This window comes from Pygoscelis adeliae, unplaced genomic scaffold (assembly GCF_000699105.1).
Source record: "Pygoscelis adeliae isolate BGI_AS28 unplaced genomic scaffold, ASM69910v1 Scaffold277, whole genome shotgun sequence".
Lineage (NCBI taxonomy): Eukaryota > Metazoa > Chordata > Aves > Sphenisciformes > Spheniscidae > Pygoscelis > Pygoscelis adeliae.
In genome coordinates this window covers 1,210,902-1,227,140 of record NW_008825218.1, presented here as the reverse complement: position 1 = coordinate 1,227,140, position 16,239 = coordinate 1,210,902, and the positions used below count along the sequence as shown (strand labels likewise).

The 16,239-nt window shown below is 34.6% G+C and overlaps 2 protein-coding genes across 2 annotated transcripts in view; one reads left to right on the top strand and one right to left on the bottom strand.

Moving 5' to 3' along the window:
- The window catches only part of CENPP (centromere protein P), a 158,321-nt gene that overhangs the window by 56,209 nt on the left and 85,873 nt on the right, over window positions 1-16,239 (bottom strand). The window lies entirely within an intron of this gene.
- ASPN (asporin) overlaps window positions 14,442-16,239 on the top strand; it is a 17,570-nt gene continuing 15,772 nt past the window's right edge. Inside the window, exon 1 of the mRNA XM_009329266.1 lies at window positions 14,442-14,649. The gene's annotated coding sequence lies outside the window, so the exon portion shown is untranslated. The remainder of the gene's footprint in view (window positions 14,650-16,239) is intronic.

Genomic DNA, 16,239 nt, shown 5'->3' with positions numbered 1-16,239 from the left:
ATTTTTATTTTAAAGAACAATTTCAATAAAAAATTAAAGTAATTCTAACATCTTTCATATTTGTTGAATTCTACAGTCCTTTCTTATAAGAGTAGGCTGGTGGTAGGAAATTATTACAGATCACTGGCAAGTCATTATTCTTCACGCAAATACTTTCCACTTTCTCCTGGGCTATTCTGTGAGGCATAAAAAAAAAGTGTACTCTCTTTTCTTCAGTACTATAGGTATGCTGTCTAATAATTTCTTCTTCAGAATGGATCGGAAAAAAGGATGAAATGGCTTAATACAGGGCATATAAAAGCTGTAAGCAACTGCACATCATAAAATCTTCTAAGGACACATATTAACTACTGAACTGTAATTTTATTGCCCTCACTCTGGAAGTGAAGGTTTCACTATGCATTTCCCACACATCCCAATCTACTGCCAACAGACACATCACATAATCAGCGTAAGCACACCGTTCACACAACATTTAATAGTCAAGGATCGCCAAACATTTTTTTTTAGCATATTAAAGACAGCATATATGAACACCTGAGTTTTGTTTTCTCTGAAGCTATACAATCATGATAAAAACAAAATCTCAGTTGTTCCATCTCAAAGTTCTCTCTTACTCAAATAAACTATTACCTGGCAAGGCACAATGGTACTTCATCTGCAGTGAGTCCAAATATAATGCATTTCTTGTAAGAAACAATCCTAAGATATGTGGATTCCTGTAAAAAGATTGCTTTGAATATTTTGGTTGGTAAAGTATGGTCAGAAGTCTTACCTTAGTAATTTGCTAAGTTTGGTAAAGAATGGTGAAATCAACAGGCTGAGTTTTTACATACAAGGTTCTGTTTTGGGTGATTTGATTTCATTGCTCGTGCACATTGAATATTTGATTCCTTCCTTCTTTTTGACTTTGGCTAATACTTTGGCTAATATTTCTTTGTCTTTGTCAAACACCTTTAAGTTCCCAAACTACTGTTTTGAGAGACTAAAAAACCTGAATTATTAAAATGAATACTGCTAGTCTATTGCTAAATAACTTCAGACTTTGCAACACTGCTGAGCAGTGCTTTCAGAAGCTTTACTAAGCATTTTGAATACACAGATTGACCCAAGGAAGGATTTCCAGATAAACAAGCTGCTGTATTACACCATTTTATGCATTCTTATAATAAATTTAAGCAAAACACCATGTATTGTTGCAATTATTTTCATTCTAATAGAACACTTCTTATCAAAACATTCAGACTTATAAGACCCACTAGAAAATCTCCACTGTATTTGCATGGGATAGCACCGCTAAAATACAGATGACTAAAGATTTATTGCGACCATTAACATACTTTTTTCTCCAATATGCACTTTTTCACTTTTAAAATATCATAAAAATGAATTTTACACAAGTCATTTGTCTAAGATATTTCCTTTGGTCATTTAATACAATGAGTATCAAGCTTGCCTAAAAGTATGCTGTCGTAAGTTGTTCCTACAAGAAGCACTCAATAACATAACGTGACCTAAAGTAAAGTTATGGTGCAAATATAATGCCACAGTAGTGAAACAGAGAGACTGAAGGAAAACCATTTTGAAATCAGAACTCAACAGTAGCAGAGGCAGAAGACCAAGAATAAGAAAGAAGCCAAGGGATGAAGGGTATGCAACAAACGGATGCTTACTCACTTAAGAAATACACGGGCAATTAAACTTGGATAACATTCCCATATGTCAAATGTAAGCAGTTTAAGTCCGTTCACTCCTCAAAATTGCCAACTACATTGGAAGCGAAATGGGCTTTATTATAAAAAAATCCCACTACTTCTTAACAGTGAGCCTCTAAGGATTTTATAAACAATGTAAATGGGATTATCACCATTTTGCAGCTTGTGACGGTAAAACATAGACAAGTGATCTGACCATTCTTGGTCAAGACAAATATGGGAACAAATTCAGAATCTTTGGCCACCAGTAGGATAAAAATACGCAAGGACAGCTCAACAGAAAATCCCTACACTTACTGTTTAGTCTCTAAAATATTTTTGAGCAAATAATTAATTTTTGCAGACTTACATTGGAAATTAATATACTTCAAGAAGGCAATTAGATTGAGAATGGAATATAGTTCTGCTAAAGTATTATCAGACTCAGAAGTCTTATAAAATAGTATGGACCAAACCGTGTAATAGCCATTAGATATTCTCATGGAACTGAAATAACTTGCTTGAACCTCGGTCATGCTGGTCCTTTGAAAATCTCCTAAGTCTTACAGAAGTAGGCACCACTTGATATTTTAGTCTGACAAGAAGCTCAATTGAGGTATACTGGGAGAGCCTTCACATTATTCCTAGATAGGTAGAATAATGACTGCCTGCAGAAAGTCACTGTATGCAAATGTGGTTTGAGGAAGAAAGCTGTTAAACCAACCAAGTAACAATTTTGACAAACAATCGGATTTGGGTAGATGCACAGAAGTACTCTCATTTCTCCTGTTCTCCAGATGCAGATGTAGCTGCAATTTGTAGTCACAGATAAATTCAAGAGAGAACAAGCTGTAAGTTGCTAAGCCTGCAGAGATGTCCCATCACAGTTTTTTTAACCATTTCAGAGAGGAAACTACTTAGAGTAGGGCAAAAACCTGAATAAAATTTTTTTAGTAACCCAGCCAGAGACAAATGTAAGGTAAATATATCTGAATACAAGGATGTAATGTAAATGTTGAAACTATGAGAGGGTAAGATATTTTAAAGAAAGAGACCCAGAATAGCAAAGGTTAGGATTCAACAGCTGTAGCAATTCCAGAACCACCATGCTTTGTGGCATAAGAGGAATTTTGGGGCTCTAGACTCTCTGTTACATTTCTAAGTTCTGATTTGCATTGTTGGCTCATGCATCATACAAAAGAATCTGGACAAGACCTGCTAAATCCTTCAGGTAGGTCCCATTATAAATTCAAACATAACAGAAGACATCCTGTGGTTATCACCACATCAATAGAAAAGGTATTGATGCTAACATTTTTATTGAGTAGGACCTTTCTATTGGTTAAATGATGACAGAACTTTGAGGATCCACCTGAACTGTTGTTTTGTGCACAGGGATATACACTTCTGGTAAAATGAAAACTGCAAACATGCCCAACAAAGTAAGGTTGTTACCATGGAAGCCTGGGCAGCTTTCTGAATTTGAAGCAATGATTAGAAGTAATGTTTCCTCTAAGATAAGGTAAAAGATTTTTCTTTAAGAAAAGAAAACCCTCAGAAAAATAAAGGCATCAAATGCCTCCCAAAGTGAGATTGTTATCATTAATTCCCATGTGTTGAGGCTGTTAGACCCCCCAAATGTAGAGCTCTCAGTACACACCCTTCTCCATTTTCCATTTCAATTTAATAAAGAATAGAGAGATCCCCTCATGCCAAAGCTACAAATAACTCAACTTTGCCTCAAAAAGGGAGTTTGAGGTGTGACCACTAGCTTTCTAGCAGCCCAAGACAAAGTGAATTTCACCCAATGAATTCTCTTTTACATAACACTATGGAGAGTGTTTGATACAATTTCAGAATTCGATTCTGAAACATGTATCATGCTTGCACCCATGCAAAAACCCCTTAGCGCTCAATAAGAAAAAAAATCAGAACCGGGAAGTATGATTTTATAATTTCTCTACCAACAATTTGGTTACTCCTTTACTGAAATAAATCAATGAACTTTTAACATCTCTATCAAGTCACTACTTTATAAACAGTTATATCATGGGAGCAAAATAAACAGTTTATCATTTCTGTTGTGCAGTAACAGAAATGTTAACTAGTTGAAACTCTCATGAGAAAACTTCTTCTAATTTAAGTACTATGTTTATATTCTAATGTATACAATTGTCAGAGAACACAAGAGTACAGGCAGCAAAATATCAGAAATATGAGAAAACACTACCAAAATAACTATACACAATAATCCTGATGACTTTCTATATGAAGCAGTTTTCAGAAAACAGGTCTGCAGATTGTAAGTTTGTAGACCAATACAATATCTGGTGCTCTGGAATTTTGAAGCTTCCTAAAGTAAGCTTCAAAATCTCTACTCATTTGGAAGCATAGGCACTTGAAAATGTAACCACAGGGACCTGCCTGTAACCTCTTTTGATTTACAGCCTGAAACAATCAACAAAGGGTCACTCCTGTTTAAATGCGGAAAGCAACAACGAACACGCAGTATCAACATGTGTTACATCTTTCACACAACCACTCCTTGCTAGAGTTATCTATCAAGTTTTGGAAGACCAAAATTCAGGTCAAATCAATGCTTAAAGGGGGTCAGAAATCATACTATGACCATCTTGTAGAATGTCCCAACCACAGAGGTGAAGCTTACTTTGGAAAGAGTGCATGTTTTTAAAAAGACTTACTTTTAAAGCTGGTTTTGCATGCAGGAAGCATTTAAGGACTTAGTGGACCAGAGACATCAGTCATCCATGTAACCTACACTCATCTGGACGAAACCCTGCATAGCAGTCCTACTGTCTTCTTGAAAAGTGAAAAAGGTATAAACATCTATCCAAAAAGACTAGTTCATAATAATGTTTGACTTATTCAGTAGACATACATTCCTGTGTTTCTAATGAACAAAAGAGAGAGATCCCTGCTGCTATTGCTTATTTAGTAACATTACCCTTCTATTATAGCTAGTTACCATCAAATCCCAAACTCTCTATTTCAAGGGGAAAGGCTTTAATTTTACTTCTCTTGGCACACTGAAAAACATTTTAAATGGGGAAAAAACAGCAGACGTGAAATAAGAGCTCTGATTTAACGATGTCAACAACTTCTGTACAGTTGCAAGGCCCAAAATATTGTGGAAAAATGTTGGAACACTTTTTCCACCTAAAAGTAGTGAAGATGTCACTTACAAAACTCTAAAATGTATTAAACAGATCTCCTTTTCCACATTAAGAAATGATCATATGATCAAAATGAATTTAGCTTTTTATTTTCCTAATAAATTAACATATTACTCAAAAGTTTTATACCGATTCAGGCATCAAGCAGCTATACTCAAATGCTAGGAAGCATAATTTTAACAATTTTGTTACAACTGCTATGACGAAATTTAATGGAAATACATTGCTTTAATGTTCCTAATATCCAAGTTACAAAGTCTCATTACACATGTAATGTTCCTTGCTAACAGACACCCTGTTCCACATAAAAATTCCATCAGGATAGACCCATGAAGACTTGGCACTGTTTTTTCCTTTTCAGCTTAAGAAGTGAATACAGAATATCAAACAGAACTTTTCATAAACATCTTCCATTATATATGATGCAAGATGAACAAGTTGCAACAGTTACTATGCCATTAAATTACCTTTGGGAAAACATTCCTATACCATTGTGCATCCCTGAAAAGAACTTATATAGCCAAGTACTGCATAAAACCTTTCTGATCACACCATAAAACAATTCATGATAACTGAAATACTCCAGTTAGTAAAGCAAAACTAAACCAACAGATTTGCTAGCATTATGGTGTCAACTTTTTCACACAATAAATGTCCTTATCTAAACTGGATAATGTTTGACCAGTCTTAAAAGGAACGGCATAAAAAAAAGTCAAAACTACCTCAGGGTGACTCTCAAAACCAAGTGAAACAGCTGTCTTAAAAACACAGCTTTATTTTGCTTCAAGGAAACTAAAAGCAAAGGAACACCATAAACAACAATACCCTTTCTCTGTGGAACTATTTCTGGTCGCTGTCAAAGACAGGGGACCGGCCTAAATGGGCTCTGATCTGATCCAGCACAGCTGTTCTTATGCTCTTACGTACTTTACCCACAGCCCTGCCTAACTGCTGCTGAACATAATTCTGCACATTTCCAGTAAGTACTTACTGACTTTATCAGCCTGTGAACACAGATAATAAAGTTGCCCAATACACAATCTGGTCATTGCTCCGAAGTTTCTTGGAGCAATACACCACCGCCTCTTCTCTGCAGTCATGTCTATTAAAAATTCCCACCAATGAATTGAGTTTCCCAGGATACAAGATACAAACAAAGGGGAATCTCATTGAACAGTGAGGTGGGCTAGAGAGCTGATGACAACTTTACATCTTGTCACTGCCCAGTAGCTGAGTACTATTATATGAGCCCACGCAGCTTACATGAATCATTCTATTTCAGTCACTCGCTAAAACTAGAAGTAAAGTTGGATCTGTATTTCATACAGGTCTGTCTTTCATTGATGCCTATACCTGGGAATCCCTGTCCTGGTGACTAGAAGTAGTCACTTTTACTTATTTTCACATTTTCAGCTGGGAGTTCGAGTTCTATGGGTATGACTTCAAAGCTCTGTATTCAGAAATTGTAATTTTTTCAGCTTGGGGAAACGTGTACTACAACTAATTGGAAGACCATATTAATCTCAAGAAAAAGGAAAGATCTCTCTTCCGCAGATTGCAGCTTCCTTTATAAACATTAATTTCTTTTCTATGGCAGGATAAAAATATGCAAAGCTATGCTGGGTATTGGGCGCAAGGCAGTTGGGGGAAATGCCTGAACATTGCTTATTTATCATAAGGTCCAATAACTCTTATGCTGGGCTCAAAAAATTACCTGGTGTTTGGGAGTTAAAGGCTATCTGCTTTTCCCATAAAAGCCAATGATGCTCTTGCCTAGTGCTTCAAATCCAGTCCTACGAGTTTGCCAGCTATTATGGACACAAACATTCTCTGTAGACTCTACAAGTGAACAAATACTCGAGAGTTGAGTGAATTCCCCAAAACAATATTCTTCCAGTCTGCTTGAGCCATCCTGATTCCATTCATTAAATGGATTTTTTTCCAAGGATTTAAGAATTAAAGTAAATGAAAGCATTAACAGTTGCATTATTTAAAATGTTCATCTTAAAAAAAAAATTTACCTTCTAATTTCTTCTTTAATAGTCTGTTATATAAGGAATTTCCTCCAGCCACTGAGTAAATGATTACTGTAGTTTGGTAGAATTTCCATTTCTTCTGTGTTTAATTCTTTATACAGGATACAGATCTCCACACAGTTACTGAATGCAAACTTTGGCATAATTCATAGCTTCTGATTTAGGCTGTTATTTATATTAACATAGCTTTGATAAACTGAGTTATTAAGACCAGCTAATAATGTACTGTTTTCTACAAAGTACTTTGAAGCAGTTCTGTTAATTCAGAGAAAAGAACTTTCATTCCAAGCGTGCAGCATTATGAGTATATATACAGAAAACTGTAGGTTTTGCATCCAGTATTACTAAAATAAATCTATGTTTCTCTGTGGGAACTTTTCATATGATAGCACTTCCTAGGGAAAATATATAAAAGCTGACTTATTTTTTCCACAAGACAGATACTTTTCTCAAAGGAGTAATACTGAACACAGCTGTGGAAATATTAGATATTCAACAACACTATCAACCAAGGCAAGAATCTTCTAAGTGAATTATGTAATGGTATTTTTAAAGGAATGAAATTAGGAAAAAGGATTAAAATTTACTTCATTTTTTTCACAGCAATTTCTCCAAAATCCTGAAAGTTGGCTATGCCATTATATGAGGCCTCTGGTCTCATGCATTCTGTTCCTTAAAAAACCTTCATAGTTAGGGAACGACTGCCCTAGTGAATATTTCATGGTTCATATGCCCTTTTAAATGACTGTTCTTTATAAATATTTACGGCTTGCTTTCTTCTAATGCAAGATGGTTCTGAACTTCTTCAGTAAAGCTTATTCACTACCACTCTTCCAGGGAGAACTCTTTTTCATTTTTTTTCCAGCACAGTTTGGCTCTCATAACAAAGAACTCAGGAAGCAAGACTTTTCCTCTTTCAATTAGACCAATTACTTTTTGGGTCTATATAAAACATTAAAATCTACTACACTTTCTTGCACATTTCCACAGCTGAACTATAAATGTTTCATGAAGTATTTCCTTTTGGTTTGAACCTGCCACTCACTCATTTCTTCTGTGTTAACCTAGTTTTTGCATTGGAAAAGGCAAAATAATTATTCTCTTTCTTTCTTGATGACATATGGGTTCAAATAGAGCTGTATTACCTATTCGGTATTTATTTTGAAGGCATTTTGATAGCCTCTGGTAAAACCTTAAATAAAAGAAACATGGATTAGTTCTCCATTTTAGTTGAATTAAATTTCTTTCCAATCTTCTGAGCAAAGAACAGCCCATGGTTTTATGTGAGGAGACATGCATCTTTTACATTAATTGGAAAACATATAGACATTATAATAACTATGAAACAGAAGTATAGTTGCAGTATGAATCATATGCTGACAAATTACCAAAGATGTAGTTTGCTTGTTTAACAAAATAAAAGTTATACATTGGTAAGTAAGCTTACTTTCTAAAGTCAAAGCTACTTCCTATTCCTGCGGGCAAGCCAAACAGAAATTATCCTTTGTGGAACATAAGCATTCAAGAAAAAAAAATAATAGCCTCTGCTTTACAAATTGTTCTACAAAAAAGATCTCATTTTCCATACCGCAAGTTAATATGCAATTATGACATATGTTTTCTTTCAATTTACATAAGTATTTCCACTGAGTGGTAAAAGTAACTTCTATCATCTAGTGAATTTCTATCTATGACATAAAGCAGTGCAAAACCATCCAAGGAACCAAACATCTCAACTAATACATTCCTGTACTCCCAAACAAATACCTTTGAAAATAGTACATTAGGATATCGGTCAGACAATTCTAACTTCTCTGCTAGTTTCTACGTGGTCTTTTAGCTTAGTTTAGAAGTTTTTGTCTTCTGATTTCTTTGATTTTTTTGTCAACTTTGCTATAACACCTACCACACCACATCGCTGCATGTGCAACAGCAAGCGAGACTGCGCTCACACCTAGATTCAACCAGCCATAGGCCCTCGCTGCCTACATCAAAGTTACCGTGTTTGTTCAAGGCTGTAGCAGATTCAGCTTGTTGAATACTGCATACCCACAGAGGGAATAATGCCAAGAATGTGTTGGTTATATTATACACACAAGTTTTATTTTTTAATACGTAAGCACAACTGGTACGAACCGCTGCAGAACCTCAACATATTTTCACTGGTGAAAAAATAACTTAACAGCATAGTTATTAGATCTGTTATGCTATATCAGATATTGCTGGTTTTCCCTAATTTACATTTAATGTCTATATTTGTTCCTTTTCTTCTTCTGCTTACTTGTGGTTTTCCCCTACAGGTGAAATGGGGAAAGAATGAATGATAAAAATCAGCAAAACACTTTATGATATATAAGTAATAAATAAAAATAAAATTTGCTTTAAAGTGCCAACTTGGGGAAAAAATATAGATTACATAATACTTACGATTTAATAATAGCATAATTACGAGAAAATAATACTAAAACCATAACAGCAGTGGTTAACTACAAGTAAAGCAGACTTTTCAGAAGTCTCCCAATGTATTTAGTGTTAGACCCAACCTTGCATGACAGAGTTAATGCTATTGTGTCGATGAGACACAAAGGAGACCCTCCTATAAAATTCCCAGGAACCAAACATGCATCTGAGAACACAGGCTAGGTTAATTAATACGGTAGGGAAATCACTTCTTTACTGAGATAATAACCTTCTTTTTATTAGTAATGTTTCTGAAAGCTTTCATTTTGACTGTTCCGAAGTAACAAATTGTGTCGTTCAAAACTTGCCAACAAATTTAGTTTGGAGATCTTCCTAGAAATATTGTTACTTTTTCCATCTACAAAACTGTATATGCTCAAAGTACATGCAAACATTTACGGACCCATGGTCTTCATTAGACATAGAAGTGCAAACTATAGTCAATTACTATGTTATAAATGTGATATTTACTGCTTCCACTTCTAACAGTCTATCACAAACTGAGTCAAAGTCACCTTCTTTTGGATCTTTGAATTTCTAATGTAATATAAATTACTTCTGTTGATAGGTAGTTAGGAAAAAACATAATACCAAATTAAATTAAATAGTCTTTGCAGTCTAACATAATTTGAATACTTTATTTCATTTTTTCTGGAATACAAAGGACTGGATGGTCATGTTTTTTTCTTAAAACTACCAACTCAATGGAAATTGATGACAGCTACCACCTTAAATGTTGCCTTTATGTTCTGAACAATATGAATCTAGCAAAAGGTTATGTATAAGAAAACTTACTAATTTACACTCCATATTAATCATACTGCTTGTTAAAATAAAGGGGGAAATGGAAAAAAAAAAATCAGCATTTGCAGGTGATCAGTTGGGGTTTTTTTAATTGTTAAACTTTGGCTGAGTAAATGCTTGATACTCTATGAGGAAATGTTGTGCTCAGGCCAGCTTGTATTCTGAAACAGAAAATGTTCCTTCAGAACTTATTATCGGAGTGATTCAGTAGTTTGGCACCAGTTGCAGAGGTTTTCGTTTTAACTACTGTTTGATTTTCCATGAAAGAATGTCTGGTGTTTCCAATGCCTGTAAGGCAGATAAATACCCATATTCCATAAAAATGCCATGTAACATTATCCAAACTTGTAAGTAGCATCAAAAGCAAGACTAACAATTGACAACGTACAGAAACCAAAACTATTTCAAGACCTTCATTCATCAAGCAGGTTAGTTTTCAGGCAGAGCAGTTTCCCAATCCAGTTAAGTGCACAAACTTTGTTACAGGACCAAGGGGATGAGCATCAAGGTGGGAATAAGCTAGCTGGGGACTTCTTAAATTGGCATTCCGACACAGAGATATTTTTTGTTATTCTGTAGCCTAAGGTAGAACAAAGTTAACTTACTCTCCTAAGGCAACACAAACTATCTACAAGGGTGAGAAATAAGATCTGTCTCCTCATGTTACTATTTTGCCTCTCCAGTCATTCCAGATCACCACATTCTCGCATGCATAAAACACATAAGCCTGACAATCACATGGATGCATGTACATGCACACTTGACTTTATAGCTCTTTCTGTACATGACCTCTTAATACAGCAAGCTATGAATTGCTCTTCAATATTGATATGTTGCTAATAAATGCCAGGCGCTAAAGACTTTGACTGCAAAATGAAACAGTGTATTTTGTTGCAGTTCCTAAGTCAGCTGCCAAAAATATGCAAAAAAAGTATGCATGTATTAACAAGCGGAAGTTAATTCATGCATGATAATAAATAATAATGACTGTTTTATATATTTACATATAAATACTGAAGAATCAAGATGAACTACAGAAGCTGAAGAATAGTTTTTCTATACTCAGCTAGCTTAAATGGTGTAGTTCAACTTGGGAAGAGCCAAAACTTAGCTAAAACCAAAATATGTGACTGCACTCCACATGGACTAGTTGTGAGCATGAAAGGAATATGTCATGTTATTAAAATGTGATGGACAGTCTCCAAGACAGATTTGTGCAGTTGATGTTAGAATCATCACTTTATGTAAACCACATTTATAAACACTGCTAGAAAATGAAAAAGTACTTAGTTTGCCTTACAATAACAAACATATACAAGATCAGCTTAAGAAAGAGACTGCAGTGTAAGCATTAGCCACATATGGCAGCATATGCTTGCTTGCTCAAAGTAATACAAATATAGTCATTTTTCAATAAAGAAATCAAGACAGCATTTTATATCACTCATGATCATGTTAAATATAAAACACCATCCTTTTTTTTTTCATTTGCATATTTCACCATAGTGAAAGACAGTATTCTGAACCACAACATGCTGGATATACTCCTCTCTATTAATCTCCTACGATTAATCTCCACTACTCATAAAAGTTACATATCTATTTTAAGGCAAGATAGAATTCTAATTTTCAACCAATATTTTCATTGGTGGAAGTAGAAGTCACTGAAAAGGTCTGAGCAAACAGTTTGACCTTGTATAATCTTTTAGTTATTTAAACATGTAATATTTAATAGGAAAATATACATACATTTGCTTGCAAGGAAAACACCCTCAGACTACTTTCTATTTAAGAGTATCTCTCTTCGTTAAGACCCCAACATCACAGATTAAACAATTGTGACAGACGCATTTTTCTATCAGGCTATTTAAAAACAAAATCTCACTATTAATGAAACAGCAGAAGCAATAAGATACCATTTTTTCTTTTAATAGCATCTTCAACCACATCACCTCAAATCAATTGCTTTACAACATAGCCAAGAAAGCAGCATTTGATCCTACCTCAAAAGGCTGCAGCTACACCCTTTGAATGGCTGCTACACATTCTACATAAGTCTTACCCTAAAAAATGAGGGGAACATTAACCCAAGCGCCTAGCATCAATTCATTCATTTGCACACTCCAAGTTTCATTCAGAATTCCACAGCTGCCCTACTGTGCTGGCTCATGTAATGACTTTGGGTCCAAAAATTAAAGTATACTGGAAACAGTGATCCTGGAGAAGAATTCTGCAATAGTAGTTAGTTTTTAGTAAATTGGAAATAAGCCGCAAGTGTTTAAAAGAACAGGCTCATAAACTAGATTGAGAACCACTGGCCTATTTTAGTTTTTAGTATTGCTATCAACAGCTAACATCTAAAGTTCGGAAACTGGTAGTCAAGAGACCTGAAAAGGTGAGTTCTGGGTATTTTATTTTAGAATGCAATTATATTCACAATCAAAATACTAAATCTGTGTCTTGAGATATTAAACAGTTTCATTGCAAGAACAGCATGTCAATGTAAGCAATATTTATTTCTACCATATTGATACTACACATTGTACAAAATATGTGGGTAATCTATTGTAAGATAAGATGGTGACATTTTTTCCAGATACTACCACTCTACATGTCAGCTTCATTGTGTAGTATGACTGTGACAAACTTTATATACACAGGAATGTGTTCCTACCACCAGAATCAACTAAAAAGAGAAACTAATAATTAAAAGAAGTATTTATGCAAAACTGAGATGTTGGCTAAACATCAGGAACAGGGAGCATTGCTGCAAAACTAGGATCAGCTGAAATTGCTGATTCAACACTTCACTATTGAAAGAAGAAGTAAAAAAGAAGAAACCAGTACATTTATATCACAACCCTCAGGCCCTGCTCTCTTCTACTAAAGAGCCAAGAAAGTGTTGGAGGTTTTTTTTAAACAGCAATTTAATACAAATTTGCTCAAGTAAATGCATCCAAACCAAGCCATTCAAAACACAGGGAGGTTTGCTTAGGAAGCTTCTAAATGCAGGCAAGAGAATGCAGGTGTATGGAATTTGATATTTCAAAAAAGCTTAAGATCATCCTTCAGATTTTTATGTGGGAATGTGATTGCTTTTGAAACTGTAATTTTATTCCTTGGGAAAAGTGATAGGGAGAATCTTTTTCATCATTCATCTATGCTACTGGAACACAGGCAAAAACAATACAGCAGGTAACACAAGCCTTATCTTGTTTGATATGACAGCACCAACGTTTTAAGTTTTGGCACAGTATCTTTTTCTTCCTTAAGAAAGTAACAGTAGACAAAATAACTAATATGTGACTTAAGCCATCATTTTGTAAACAGCTCCACATTACATGTATATTAAAAAAATATAAATAAAATTTCCAGGCTGTTTTTCTGCAGCAAGACCAGACTCTTAACAGAGAAAGGAGCTAATTAAAGAAAGAGATTAAGTCAAATGTGCATGGAATTGGACAGATAAAAAGTTATTGTAAATTTAAAGACACAAACTGTTACATTGAAACATTTGCTTTAGGTAAACTCAATTTGTCATACATTTCTGAAGTATACATAAACAGGCAGCCTACTCAAGGTAAACAAAGAATAACCCACTCTCTAAATATTGTGATGTGCATGTCAGTACAAACAATGTAACTCAGTGCAAATTCTCAAAGACTGTTTTAAGCTCACAACTTCTATCCTTACCACAGAATATTGCAAATAGTCTCTATTTTAAATAAAAGATATGCTTAATTTCTCATACACAAGAGAAATAAATTAACTATATTGACTAATAAAATCTGATCTATATTTTACCTTCTTGAACCATCTTCCCCAGCCAGACAGTTGTCTACTGAAAGCAAGAGGTAGTATTTATACATAACTACACAACAAAGTCCTAATTTTATAACCTTAGAAAGGTTTGGCAACATGCTGATCACTATAGGCTATTGGTTTACTCTGCCACTGGCTAAGGTTTTATATTTTTATTCAAGTCACACTTTTTAAAGAATAACAGCTGATGAAATATACAAAATAAGAAGTGTGATTCCATAGCACGAATGACCTGAAATGGACCTCACTGTACTTCCAATGGCCTGATGGCAACTATTATTAAACTACAGGTTTTACAAAGTCTTCCACTAGACGTCTAGAGTTAAGCCAGAAGTTTTGGCTGTAATACAGGCAGTGATGAAAAACATATGAGTGGTAACAAGTCGTCTTAATATCATTCTTCAGTACTAAGATGGGCTAATCTGAAGCAGCACTTTACTCTGGTATCACCCACGGTGCCAGGAGGATCAAGAAGTTTGGAAGTGGAATTTTTCTTTATATTTACTTTCCATTTCACAGAACTCAGCCTAACTTCCTTTTTCTTTTTTTTTTTTTTTTTATTTTAATATGAAATAACTGGACATAAAGATCTCAGGTGGATTATCACAGTGCTTCCGGAAGAACTATCAAACTTGCAAGGTATGTCCAGTTTGAATACCTATTCTATTTAAATAGCAATAAAGAATTAAGCAACAGGTTGTCAGTCACTATGTGCAGATTAATAACATCAGGTAATTTAGAGTTAGAAGTACCACTTTTTTATGGAACATTTGCAAATCTACTTTGCAGCTGAAATAATTCTGTATTTACTACATCTGAGCTGCAAAGCAAAAAAAAAGCTACAGGGAATTATTTAACTATAAAAGAAAGACTTGTCAGAAAGACTTAACAACTGACAATAAAAATTTTTCCTCAGTTATTAGAACCTATGAAAATCTATCCTACAGTTATAGCAGTTCTTATAGTTACAACTCAGTGTTAACTTTTTGTAATTCGGTATTCAGGTTGTCTTTTTTTAAAGTAGATAACAGCAAAGTAATTAAAAATGACACATGAAAGGGTGAACTGTAGACAAACTACAATCTAAAAATGCTCATAGATCATATTCAGTAACACACAAGAGCCAAGCAGTGTTTTCCCTAAAAAGTAAATACTCTCTAAACATAACTTATCCTGTAAACATGCTATTTATTATTATACTACATAACTTCAATATTGGACTATTTCTCAAGGCAGAATAATTTCTTCAGTAATCTGACTGACCAAAAAATTTCCTCTTGTTTTTCTTAAGCAATTTAAGTAAATCAGTAGAGCAGACAAAGAGTTAAACAAACTCCTTTTATTTCTGGAATGGGACAATGACTAATAGAACCAGAACTATTTTTAAATATAGCTTTCAAAACAGCTATGGTCTTGCCTTTCTTTGGACAAAATCTGTGCACAGTGCAATGGTTTGTGTTATTAATGAACACAGGGATTTTTCTTTGCCTCTGTAAAGACCACCACTGTGTCATTCAAACATTTCCTTTTCAGAAACAATGCCATAGGAAATTTGCCTCCGTACACCGGTAACAGAAGTGATTTCTAAATATAATTTAGAGTCTTCTTAAGTCTTAAAACTTTACCTATTAACTCCTTCAGTGTCATAACTGGTAAGACAACAAAGACCACATGCTGCAGGACTGGCAAGCAACTGCCAAGGAACCCAGACTTACTCTTTTTTCTGCACACATCCCATACTAACAACGTAACTTCTATCCTCACAGAAAGTGTTTTTCTTCCCATAATTCATGTTTAGAATTTTCATGTCACAGAACTATTGCACACTTACATGGGAATTTCCCAAACAATCGCTAAAAGGTTTTAATCGTGTTGACATACTGTGACATCACCTGCATTTAACTAGTTGTAAATGATAAGTATTGTCCTAAACTAATAACATAAAAAGTTCGTATCTTCCACATGCTGTTTGGCAAGATGAGTTTTGGTAAAGATCACCACATTAGTGAGGATAAGTATGTCCCAAACAATTAGTACAGTGATTTTAGGATTGTTACATACTTCAGGAAAGAAAGTCAGCCTTATAGCATCTCTACATGTAAAGTGTACTCTCCACATCCAATTACCTCACTTTGGGGTGGCTAGTGTTCCAGTGAAAAGGTGCTATTCAGAAGCTTTTTGTACTGAAGGAAAGGTAGGATTGCTATAAAGAATGTGTAATGAAGAACT